A 13,426-nucleotide genomic window follows, 5' to 3' on the forward strand; every position below is an offset into this window, starting at 1 on the left:
ATAAACAAATCATTCATCCACAATCAAAGCCCAATATATATATGCTTTACATACTACTCACGTCAAATCTAAATTAGATAATGACCAACCAAGTTATATAATATCGACAATATTTTATTACTATATTTGTCCATACTATCAAATATGTGAAAAACTAGAAAAGTCAATATTCCATAGTCAAAGTCAAAATCAACAGTCAATGGTCAAAGTCAAACTGTCCTGGTCAAAGTCAACATGTCCTGGTCAAAGTCAAACTGTCATGGTCAAAGTCAAACTCAACATGTCATGATCAAAGTCAAAGTCAACATGTCTTGGTCAAAATCAAACTGTCATCGTCAAAGTCAAACTGTCGTTTCCGTGTTCAACAGGTTCATGGTCATAGCCATGGTTCATGGCTAAGGTCAAAGGTGCATGGCTCACGGGCTCATGACTAAGGTAATGGTTCGGACCCAACTGGCCAAGCCCAAACCTTAGAACCCGGAAGTCTAAACATTGGAAAACCCCAAATAGATCTATTTTAAGTCCAATGGACTGGCCCAAGCAATATTAGAAACGGGCCCGAAAACTTATACTGAACAGGCCCAAAACACAACTGAGTTCGGCCCGAAAATTTAAAATGAAACCGGTCCATAGGCTAAGCCAAATTGGTCCAAAACTTAATATAAACCGAGCCCAACAACTTAAAATAGAATCCGGGCCCAAACAAAACAAGCTAGGGCCCAAGAACTTAAAACAGTTCGGCCCAAACAAAACCCAAAAGGGCAAAGCCCAGGCCCAAACCGAAATTGAAATTACTGTTCATCATCTTCACCCACTTCTCTCCTCCACCACCACCAAATCGACCACCACAATCCTTCACCCACCACCCCAAACAAACCCATCGAAAATGGTGTGGGTGAAAAACCCCACAACTTTAATTAACCAAGACACTCCAAATTTCCAGTTCGAAACCACCCCCAAAATTTCGGATCCGACCGCCATTAATGGCTTCTCTCCGAGCTTTGACAACCCTCATCACTCAACCAACATTCCCACATACATCAACCACCCACCAAATCAAACAACAACCGCTCAAACCATTTTAAAAACGCATAACAACCAATCACAGTAATGGCAGTAATGGCAGTAACGCCATTGATAAGTCTTGGGAGCTTCCACCAAGCTTCCCAGCACCCATCCCAACTCTCCAAACATACCAGTTCATAAAAACATGCAGGACCGATTTCTAATGGGGCTCGCCTCCATTGATGACTTCTCCGAGTCTTCCAGCAGCCCCGACACCAATCAACACAAATAAAATTCATAAAGTCAAAGGTGCAATTCAAAAAGGTCCGGACAGTATTTGAACAGTCTTTCGGCCAACAAGTTCAAATAACAAAAAAACGCACCACCAGAGTATCACAGCTCGACCGGATAAAGAGACTATTTCTCTGTTCCTTGCGCCACCATCACCGAACTCTTTCGAGTTCCAACAGTCTAAGACTATAACCGGTTTTACCAAAATCTAAACATATCGACAGTAAAATACGTAAATACTAAACAGATGCAAAATCATAGTTCTAGTAGTGGTGAGAGTTAACTCTACTCACCCGTATTAGAACTCGACGAATCCTCCTAATCCGAGTCGTCGCGCTCCACCCTCCAGCAAACAAGCCTCCATTTTTAATATATTTTATTCTTTTTTTGAACCCTATTCTCTAGAAAAATGTTTATATACTTGGGTCCGAAACCCAAGCCTCATATCTGACTTCGAGGCCCAAAACCAGGCCCACGTATCCCGAGTCCAACGAATTTTGAAAATAAATAATTTAATTAATTAATAAATAACAAAATACGTATTTAAAAAATACGGGCGTTACACAACCTTTGTTTCTTTATCTCGCAAAAGTGATGTACTTCTTCTCATATTCGACTCTAACGTCTGAAATACACAAAAGCACATAAACAGTACTAACTCTTATTTATTATACACATAATTGGTCTAAATGTAATATTATTAAGGGGTTAAAACTACAGTTTTGGGCTCTTATCAAACCATCCCAAACAACATTTTGCTTGTCCTCAAGCAAATATGAGAAATTAAAATAAGTGATTAAAAATAGAGTTCTAACTAATCTCGTTTCGCTGAGTGCGATTGCATTGACCATGTGCAATAAGGCCTTAAACTACTAGGAATTCCCTAGTGGATGAGCTATATCCTTGTGAGAGTTTTACTCACAAACTTACTCCATACTACAACGACTAAGAAATAAAAATGACTATTTCCTAATTTATTCTCAGATATCTATACATCTCACTAGCAATGAATACAGAATAATAAATTCGAAATCTAAGCTAATACGTGCATAATAATCAATTATCTACGGATAAACATATATATAATGAACTATGCTATGAAATGCAATAACAAATTCGTTTATGAAACTTTGGAATAACATCCTTAAGTAGGTCCTCACATATATGTCAAGACAAAAACACTCTGATTTTTCCACTCAAGTTTCGCTCACTCTAGTGTGTAGTGGGCACACTTTACCTTACAATCTCAATGACACACAAGGAAGCTGTAGTTGATCAAACACATCTGTCACTTACTATCACACTAACCTATTCCTAATTGAGCTAGAGGTCTTTATTAGTGTTGCGGGGATTAGGTGATGGTTTAAGAATGAAGGAAATAGATATTCAAAAAGGACAAGTATGAGATAATATAGTCTTCATATTATGTAACTAGATAAACCCTTCTTCTTACTTTGCTTCTATACTTTGTTTCCATCCTTAGCCATTTTTTTTTTTTTTTTTGGCTTTTGACTCCTTTGATTCTGTTTTTGGAGTTCTAATTTTTTTTTCTTTGGATGGAAACTTCATTTTCTTATTTGAAGTAACTAACAAATTCTTGGTTTCACAGGTCTTTCTCTTTTCTATTCTTCATTTCATCTCTATTCTCAGACTCATTCAAAAATGGGTAGGTTTATTTTATTTTTATTTTGTTTTGTAAAAGGGTAAAGGATTTGCGGTTTATGAAAGGCTAAAGAAAGGCTCAAAGGGGCGACTAGCGGAAAATAATTTTATATAGGTTTGAATTTCTGGCTATATCGATCCAAAGAGGGCCTAAATTCTCACTTAGGATATGGTATAGTGATCAAGCAAGTGGACGTGTGATTTCTCTATTTGGAATATGCTTCTCCCTTGTGTCATTTATCAAATATTTCACTCATATAAGGCTTTAGGCTATATTCACAGGATTTGTAGAATAAATACTCTAGCCTAGATTTCAGAAACTTATTGCCAATACAAACATAGATACTCATGCAATATATTTATGAAAAGAAGCAATGATTATTACTTACATATTAACCTAAATTTATAAAGACTATTCTAATATAAGAGCTAATGTGAAATATCTAGACAATCATCATAGAGAAAGAAACAATACCATTATTTCCTAAGTGTATAGCATAAACTATTTATTTTAATTTTTTTACTATAAAACAAGTGCATATTATACATATGTTATCCTAGTAGGTGCCTTAAATTACGCGTGTTTCTATGTCACCCCCAAACAAGAGCATGCTTTGTCCTCAAAGTATTAAAATAAGAAGGGTAGAAAATACCATGGAAACACGTGAAAATTGAAGAATATCTGCAAAACAAATTTAGAACATACTAATATAGATAAACAAAAACAGACGCAACTCTATATGAGTTCCAGCCGTTATGGGATAACAAAAATTAAATTGCTTGGGACATAAGCAGACATGAACAAAAATTAAAACTTACCTCATATCCCATATTTTAATCGTTTTCCTCCTCGTCTATAAAGAAACGAGGTTCTTTTGCGTCCTGCCATGCCATGATAACTTGCCAAGCCTTTCTCCATGTATCATCAATGATCGCTAACCTTTTAAGCGCCACTTGGTCGGATGGAGTGTAAGGGGCAACCCAATTAGGTTGTATCCTCCACCCCGGCCAAGTCATTACACGGAAAGAATGTATAACACAATTGGTGGGTGTCATAATTTCAACCCCAACCCAATTCGTGAAACGGGCACAAAAATCAGGAAAAAAGAAACGCATGATGTGGCAAACCAAAACAGGCATAAGAAGGTACTTATGCCTTATACTATGAGCTCTTGCTAGACTAGCCACTAAAGCCTAGGGAATGTCATATAATAAATGCCCCTTAGCTAAAGCAAGGAAAACGTCACCAGCACCATTACTCACAGAAGAAAACCGCCACTCCCCTAAAATATTTATCATGATAAAGAACATGGTAGTGCCTACGTTCAGGGACAGGCTACCAAGGGCTATGTTATATTGCCCTTGGTCCTCGACACGAAAAACCCCTGGCCCATAAGTCTCATGAAAATACTCATAGTTATAAAGGTATACATTATTAGACAGATAGCCCCATGAGTTTTTAGGAACAGGCATAGGCATTTTCACAACAAAGGCAACCAGAAACTTGCTGAAATCCATTGTCGTATCATTAACTATGACAAAGAACACTTGTTCTCCATCTAGACGATAAAAGAACTTAGAATTATTATAGAAATATTCAGTAAGTTTAGGTGAATAAAAGTCAACAGGACTTACCAGTAGATTCTGCCATGTTGACTGCACGATCCTTTCGCGAACCATCCTCCATAGGTCTCGCTTCCAAGCAAATCCTCAAAGGACTGCTCCGGTATGATCTGAGAAGATTTCATATCACACACACATACTTTAGAACTTCTGGAAACAACCTTGGAAGAACCTACAAAAAATCAGAACTGAAAGTGGCCGCTTACGGAGGTGAAGGGTGCGGGCGCGCTCAAGTTTGCCTGTGGAAGGGCGCAGGCGCGCTCAAGTTTGCCTATGGAAGGGCGCGGGCGCGCTCTTGCCTTGCGAGATGTCCAATGTTTTGAGGGCGGGCGCGCTCTGACTTTAGGCAAAGTAGAGGGCGCACGCGCTCCGTGTATGATGAGTGCTATGAAGTGAAAAATCAAAGGTAAAGTGAGAGATGCAAAGTGAGAGGTGTGAATTAAAGTTTAGAGTGAACCAAGGATTTATAGAGAACTAGTTTCTAAGCTCCACAAGTTTCCCAACTAGTTAAAGCAACATGATGGAATAAGACAATTCTAAAACCAAAATAGAAACAGACAAGAGACATACTCCAAAACCAAACCAATAGCTTTTTGGCTGAAATTAAAATAGCAATCATCTAATTATGACTCCTTGAGGTTGCACCAACAACACTAGCTAATTCTAGCTACACCAAAATAGCAACATTCTCACATAATTCAATCATTATCAAGCAGGCGACAATAATTTTCAACAAAAATACGTGGATATGATAAGAGGCATTGCTAAGTAAATAAATCCACCCCCAAACAAGTTGGAAGGGTAGGATTCACAATACAAAACACAGTATATGCCGGAAATTAAAACAACTTCAAATTTTAAAAAACAATTACAGAATTCAAATATTAACTACTTAACTAAACAATCCGGAATCAAAATCTACGAAAAACAAGAAAACTTAACTTAACAAAAATACAAAAAAAACTACTAGCCACGAGATGAGGATGGGCCAGAGTCATCTGTCCTGCGTTGACGACGCTCATGCCTCACAGAGTCATCAGAAGAAGAACCATCATGAGGTGGCAAGCGTCGTAGAACGTCTACTTGGAAATGGCGTTGTTGCTCCATAAATGCATTCATGGCATCCCAACGCTCATTCTCACATTGGACGAGAGTCTCCACGTTAGCCCGGAGATCCCGGTGACTATCGATGATCTTCTCAAAATTCTCATGGATGGTAACCTGCCTAGTCCGAAGATCATGACAAATGGTATTTAGAGAACACATGCCACGATGCAGTAAGGAGGCACGGGCTTCATCCATAGTAGCCTTTTCCCAAACTCTGGCATCAAAACATGACATCTCATCCTCATCATCCTCACTCGACTCTGTCTCAACACCCCTATCCACAGGCAACTTCCACTTCATCTGAATACATTCCTTATAAATCTATGCATTTGCATGCAACTTCAACATAATCCTATAAGTTTTCGGAACACAACCCCATTGCATCATAATATTTGTAATCAAAGTAGGGAATGGTGCATTATTATACCAACGTATCAAATCTCATCTAACAAAAAGTCGAAGATGCAAAAATCATACCTCTTCTTCTGCAAAACCCAGAGAATGTGTAGACAATTCGAATTAATGTCACTGACTTTCGTAGTGCAGTTGACATTTCGACCAACCTACTGAGCTACAGCCAGCTGGTTGGTTCGCAGAGATGATTATCGAACACAATGCGATTTCACATTGTACTACCCTTCCTATACAGTCTCCCTCATCAAAGCCTCAATTCCTCCGATTTGAGATTCTTGCAATTTCAGTGTGAGGCGTTTTGCCTCAATGCCAAGAATCCTAGACAACACCTCTATACACAATTCCCTCCTCCTACCATTCACTCTCACAAAAATCTTCCAACCCTCAATCTCCCTCTTCTTATAAAATCTCAACACCAAATCGGTGTGATAAAAATCATTCACTGAATACCACAACCCTTTCCACCTCCTACTAATCATCTCGGTCCCAGAAAATTTGTTAGAAGCAAAAGCTTGTTCCGGAATAATTTTTCGGTTTTGAGTAGCCATTGGGGTTTGGAATTCGAATTTGGGTGAATGCAAGGTGGGGAAGAGTTTTAATTTAAACTCTATTGAAAAAATTGGAGTGGGTCGCGGTGGTTTTTGGATTTCTTTTTTTTATATGGTCGATGGTGTTCTTGGAGGCATGAAGAAGATGAAGAACGTGAAGGGGTTTAAACGCGTGGGGTTTAACCTGTTGGGCCCAAGCCCAAAACAAATTTCAAAATACCCATTTCGTCCTATACCGCATAAAATTAAAACTAAAATTCCCGATTCGTTAACGATCCGATTTTTGCGAATGAGCTATAAAAACGATCATCAAAGAGAGTACAATCCACTGATCTATAAAAACATTCAAATTTAACTGTAGTTGACATATAAAAAAATAGAAAATGCCTCAAAGTGCGTGCATGACATAAGTTATGTGAGCAAAAGAAATATAAATTCATAGATAGTGTCAACCCAAATCAAAATATGACTAAACGATATAAACAACAAGAATAGAAAGTTGAGCGATCTAGAAAGGAAAGACCAACACCCCACCCCCAAACAAATTTTTGCAAACAAAGGTTAGAAAATTTGTTTAAACACGTTGGTCTTTTAAAGTCAGATTCTCGAGACTTGCTAGATTACTATATTTATTTCTTAATTTTTTACTTTTTATGAATAAGGTTTAATATAAAGGAAAACAATAAAGCAATAAAGACATAATTCACACCATAGAGAAACATGACTCAAAAACCGAGAAAACATGCAAGAGTGGAAAACGTGAATTATGTTAAACGTGGACTTAGGATCCGGTACTTATAGCCACACACTCCAAAGGGAGGGCCCGGTTACCTGAATGGTGCACTCACCAAGATATGGAAATGAAAGGAAGTACACTAAACATCAAAGGTCAGTCCTTGTAGACAGGGTCCTGTAAAAGGACATTCTCCACATCTGAGGACATTAACTCATGAAAATGTTTTAACCGTTAGCCATTGACTTGAAAGGTACTATTGTCCTTGGGATTTACCTAGGTGATTGCCCCGTAAGGGGTGACTTCAGTAACCAGAAAAGGACTAGACCAATGGGTTTTCAATTTTCCAGGGAAAATGTGCAAACGGGAGTTGTAAAGCAAGACCTTTTGACCAACTACAAACTTTTTACGCAAAATTTGTTTATCATGAACATGTTTCATGTTAGCTTTATAATCTTTTGCGAGATCATAAGAATCGCTATGGATTTCTTCAAGCTCATTTAATTGCAATTTGCGCCTGACACATGCCTTATCATAATTGAAGTTAAGGCTTTTTATAGCCTACATAGCACGGTGCTCTAATTCAATGGGCAAGTGACAAGATTTTCCAAACACAAGTCTAAAGGGAGACAAACCTATAGGAGTTTTAAAAGCAGTTCGATATCCCCATAAAGCATCAATAAGACACTTAGACCAATCTTTCCTATCAGGATTTACTATCAAATATTTTCTTTATTTTCATATTAGAGACTTCTACCTGGCCACTAGTTTGTGTCTACCTGACCACTAGTTTGTGGATGATAAGGAGTTGCCACCTTATGGGTAACTTTGTACTTTTTAAATAAAGAAGCAACAACTCTGTTGTAAAAATATGTTCCATCATCACAAAACGACAGAAAATGTATTCCTTAACAAAATACACAACTGTCTTATGGTCATTGCTACGGCAAGCCATGGCCTCTATCCATTTGGAAACGTAGTCCATGACAACAAGAATATAAACAAAATCGTGGGAAACAGGAAAAGGACCCATGAAATCAATGCCCCAGACATCAAAAATTTCTACCACCAAAATGGGATTTAATGGCATCATATTATGTTTAGTAATACGCCCAAATTGTTGGCAATGAACCCACGTCTTGCAATGAACTTGGGCATTTTTAAAAAGAGTATGCCAATAAAAACCACATTGAAGAACCTTAGCAACCGTTTTCATACCACTAAAATGGCCGCCACACTTTTTGTCATGGCAGAAGGATAAAATCTCATTATATTCCCACTGGGGAATACAATGATGAATAATATGATCCGCACCATATTTAAAAAGATAGGTATCATCCCAGTAATATAGCTTAACTCTGGAAAAAAACTTTTTACGTTCATTTCTTGACCAAATATCAAGAATAATATCAGAAGCTAAATAATTCACAATGTTGGCATACCAAGGTGCAGAAAAAATAGCATAAAGATGCTCATCAGGAAAAGAATCAGGTATGGACTCAGAATCACTATCACTGTCATTGGTAAGTCTAGATAAGTGATCAGCACTACATTTTCTACCCCTCGTTTATCCTTAATTTCTAGGGTAAACTCTTGCAGGAGAAGAATCCATCGGATCAATCTCTGTTTAGCATCCTTCTTGGCGAGAAGGTACCTAAGAGCTGCATGGTCGGTGTAGACTAAGGTCTTAGAACCAACCAAATAAGGGCAGAACTTATCTAAAGCATAAACCACAACTAAAAATTCATTTTTAGTAGTAGTGTAATTGCGTTGAGCATCATTTAAAGTTTTACTAGCGTAATAAATAACAGCCGACTTATCATCTAGTTTTTGGCCTAACACAACACCAACAACATAATCGCTAGCGTCACACATAAGCTTGAAAGGTTTAGACCAATCGGGAGGCTGTATAATCGGTGCAGATGTTAAAGCGGCTCTTAAAGTTTCAAAATCCTACTTGCAGTCATAATTAAAATCAAATATGACATCTTTCAAAAGCAGATTAGTTAAAGGCCTAACTATTTTTGAAAAATCCTTGATAAAACAACTATAGAAACCTGCATGGCCTAAAAAGGCTCTAATGTCTCGGACAGTCCGTGGTATAGGTAAAGACGCTATCTTATCCAATTTAGCCTTATCTACTTCTATGTCGTCACTAGATATAATATAACCTAACACTATTCCTCTCTTTACCATAAAATGACACTTCTCCCAATTTAAAACCAGATTTTTCTTCTTATATCATGTCAACACCTGGGAAAAGTTAGACAGGCACTCACTAAAAGAGTCTCCATAGATAGAAAAATCATCCATGAAAACTTATATAAAGCGCTCCACCATGTCACTAAAGACATGAAGCATACACCGCTGGAAGGTACAAAGAGCATTACAGAGACAAAAAGGCATCCGTTTATAAGCATATATTCCAAAAGGACATGTGAAGGTAGTCTTGTTGTAACGCCCATATTTAAAATACGTATTTATCTATTTATTAATTAAGTTATTTATTTATTTAAAATTCGCTGGATTGGATTTGGGATATGTGGGCCTAATTTCTAGGCCCGAGTTTGTGTTGGGCTTGGGTTTCAAACCCAAGTATATAATCACATTTTTCTAGAGAATAGGGTTCTTAGAAAAAATAATAATAATAAAAATGGAGGCGGCTTGTTTGCTCGAGCGGTGGAAGCGTGACGACTCGGACTAAGAGGGATTCGTGGTGTTTTTCATTAAGGTGAGTAGCTATTTTTGCTATTTCACCGAATTTATAGTTTTTCGTGTATCGGTGTATACTGTCTAAGATTTCTGCCTATTGATACTGCTTATTATCTTGTTTTATTCGACGTCGTGCCTGTCGTATTATTAAACTTCGTTAAATATCGGAAACTTTATTTTGAACTGTCGAAGCTTTATGGGCGTTAATGGCAGATAAAGCCAATAGCAAGAAATCGTCCTCTATGTTTATTTTGAACTCTGTTGGGGTAGTGAACCCTACTTATTGATGAGGTTAGGATTGAATGACGTTGGGTTGATGTTTGGTTTTGGGTGATTGAGTGATGTCGGGGCAGTGAAGCTTGGAGAAATCGTTAATGGCGTTCCCTGTCATACTGTGGTTGGAACTTTTGTAGTTTTGCTTGTTTGGTATTTGTTGGTTTGATGAATTGTTGGTTGTGGATGTTTGATTGAGTGTTGTAGAGTGGTGGGGGGATGTTGAAAGCTTGAAGAAGTCATTAATGGCGGACGGTTCAGATCTAGATTTGAGGAAGAGTATTGATTGAAGGAGTTAGGGATTTCGCTTTTGTTAAAGTAGTGGGGGTTTTTCCCCTGAGTATTTTCTATTTGGTTTGGACGAGTGGAGATTAGTGGTGGCTGGTGGTGGCCGATTTGGTGGCTGCTGGAGGGAGAAGATGACCGGCTGGGCCTTGGGCCGGTTTCGGTTTTTTGGGCCTTAGCTTACTAGTTGTTGGGCCGAAATTTCTATTTTTGATTAGGCCCGGTTTTGTTTTAAGTTGTTGGGCCATTTCTAGATTAAGCTCTATGGGCCAGTTTCATTTGTTTTGATTGGACCCGGTTTTGTTTTAATTTGTGGACCAGTTCAGTTTAAAGTTTTTGGGCCAGTTTCTAATATTGTTCGGGGCCAGTCCATAGGACTTAATAGAGATCCAAATGGGTCTTTCAACATGTAGACTTTTGGGTTCTAAGGTTTGGGGTTTGGGCTCGGCTAGTTGGGTCCGAACCGTTTCCTTAGTCATGAGCCCATGAGCCATGCACCTTGACCTTAGCCATGAACCATAGCTATGACCAACCTGAACCTGAAAACGACAGTTTGACTTTGACTTTGACTGTTGACCATTGACTGTGGAATGTTGACTTTTTCTAGATTTTCACATATCTAAGAATATAGACAAATGTAGTAATAAAATATTGTCGATATTGTATAACTTTGTTTGTCATTATCTAATTAAGATTTGACGTAAGTAGTGTGTAAAGTATATACATATTGGCACGTAACTAGAGGGGAATTCTGATAATAAGAATTTGATATATATGTTTTTATGAGTATTAAACTACATACGGACTTAGATTCATGGACTTTAGATTTTTGGGATATATATATTAAATGCAATAGTTTTGGAGAAATAAATGTATAAACACTCCATTATTTTATCTGTGAGATGCTACTAGGAGGTAGTAGAGTATTTGTGGATATTTCCCACGGGAGTGTGGCGTAGTGCAATAATATATTGGCACGTGACAGAATAAAAGTGGTTATGAGATATAATTGAGATATTTTCTAAATTTTGTGGCTTAGTGCAATAAGGTATTTGACCTGCACGTGATATAGTGGAATTATTATGAGTCATAAATGTATGACACCTGAATAAATTACGTAACGAAAATCCTAGAACCTAACTACCACAACTCATGTGATTGGCCCTTTTGGCGTTTCAGTGAATCTGAATGGCCCTTCTGGCGTTTCAGTAAATCTGAATGGCCTTTCTGGTGTAGCCGAATAGTGGCTTGATTATTCCGTTCACAAAATAGAACGAGATGTGCAATATTTTATGCCGAATAGTGGCAGTACTTACATAATGGCTTTCGTGTGAGGGTTACCTGGTGTGCGGCATCCCGCTCAAGGTAGTTACGCACGGAGTGGTTCATTATGTAAGGGGAGGCATGTGGATGTACATGTTCGGCGTTGGGAAGCGATTGTGGTAGCCAGGGAAACTAGGTAAGACATAGATACGACGTGAATTTTAGGGACACACAAAAAAAGCCTTAATTAATATAATTATGGTAATGTGTTGGTTAATGATGCATCTTAGATAGATGATTGTATATGGTTTTGCAAAAGTGTGGGTCAAACTAATTCTCAAGCGAGACTTAACCCACTCAGAATTGAGCATGAAATGCGGTACGGATATTATATGCTTGGTGGGTTATTTGTTTAGTTAGAACCTAAGGCGCCTCGATGAAGGAACTACATGCCTTATTTATTATGCGTATAGTTTGTTGTGTGGTTAGTGGGAAGTTAAGGCGCCTCAGTGGAGGAACTACCTATCTTAATTATTGTACTTAAGGATGTTGTATTAGTTGTTGGAAGTTAAGGCGTCTCGGTGGAAGAACTAACTGCCTTATAGATTGTGTAGGTATATGTACAAGTATATGTTGTATTTTAGAGCTACTCACATCAGCATTTTTATAATGCTAACCCGATTTGCATGTTTGCTTATCTGGTGTGTTCATTAAATGAACATAGTTGATAAGTCTTGATAGGTTTAGTGTTGAAGAAGGTTGGTTGCTGCTTGTGGTTGGCGTTAGCGTCACTTTTCAAGATAGGTTTTGTTTTCCCTTAAGGTGATATAGATTTTCAGTCTAGACAATGTTTTTGTATTTTCATTTGTAATTTTAATTAAAGAGTTATTGAAAGGAGAGTTGTAACCTAATCTTATTTGTGAATTTTTGAAATGAAGAGGACTTTTGTTAAATGTTAAATTCTTATTGGTTTTTAATTATCCGCATATTTAAACTGTTTATGGGTTTTGGGAGTTGAGAGTGCGTCACACCTCGAAGATCGAAGAGTCGGGAACAAATGTTATTTTTCCGAATTCTGTCGAAATTTGGGGTGTGACACTTGTCTTGGTCATTAGGATCAATAATGATCCGAAAATAGCCAGAATAGCCATCTAAAAAACAATAATAAGCATGACTAGCTAGATGTTCGAGCATTTGATCTATAAAGGGTAAAGGAAAGTGATCCTTTCGTGTCATGGCGTTTAAGCGTCTGTAATCAATACAGGTCCTCCATTTCATAGGAACAAGCGTGGAAATATATTCACCCGCAGCATTACGAACAACAGTAACCCCCGATTTCTTAGGGACTACGTGAATAGGACTTACCCATTCACTATCGGAGATGGGATATATGGTCCCAGCATCGAGTAACCGTAAGACTTCCTCCCTGACCACCTCTTTCATGGCCTGGTTCAAGCGATGCTGAGGTTCGCATGAAGTCTTCGCATTATACGCCTAATGTATGCGATGT

The sequence above is a fragment of the Coptis chinensis genome, chromosome 5 (genome assembly GCF_015680905.1).
Source record: "Coptis chinensis isolate HL-2020 chromosome 5, ASM1568090v1, whole genome shotgun sequence".
Lineage (NCBI taxonomy): Eukaryota > Viridiplantae > Streptophyta > Magnoliopsida > Ranunculales > Ranunculaceae > Coptis > Coptis chinensis.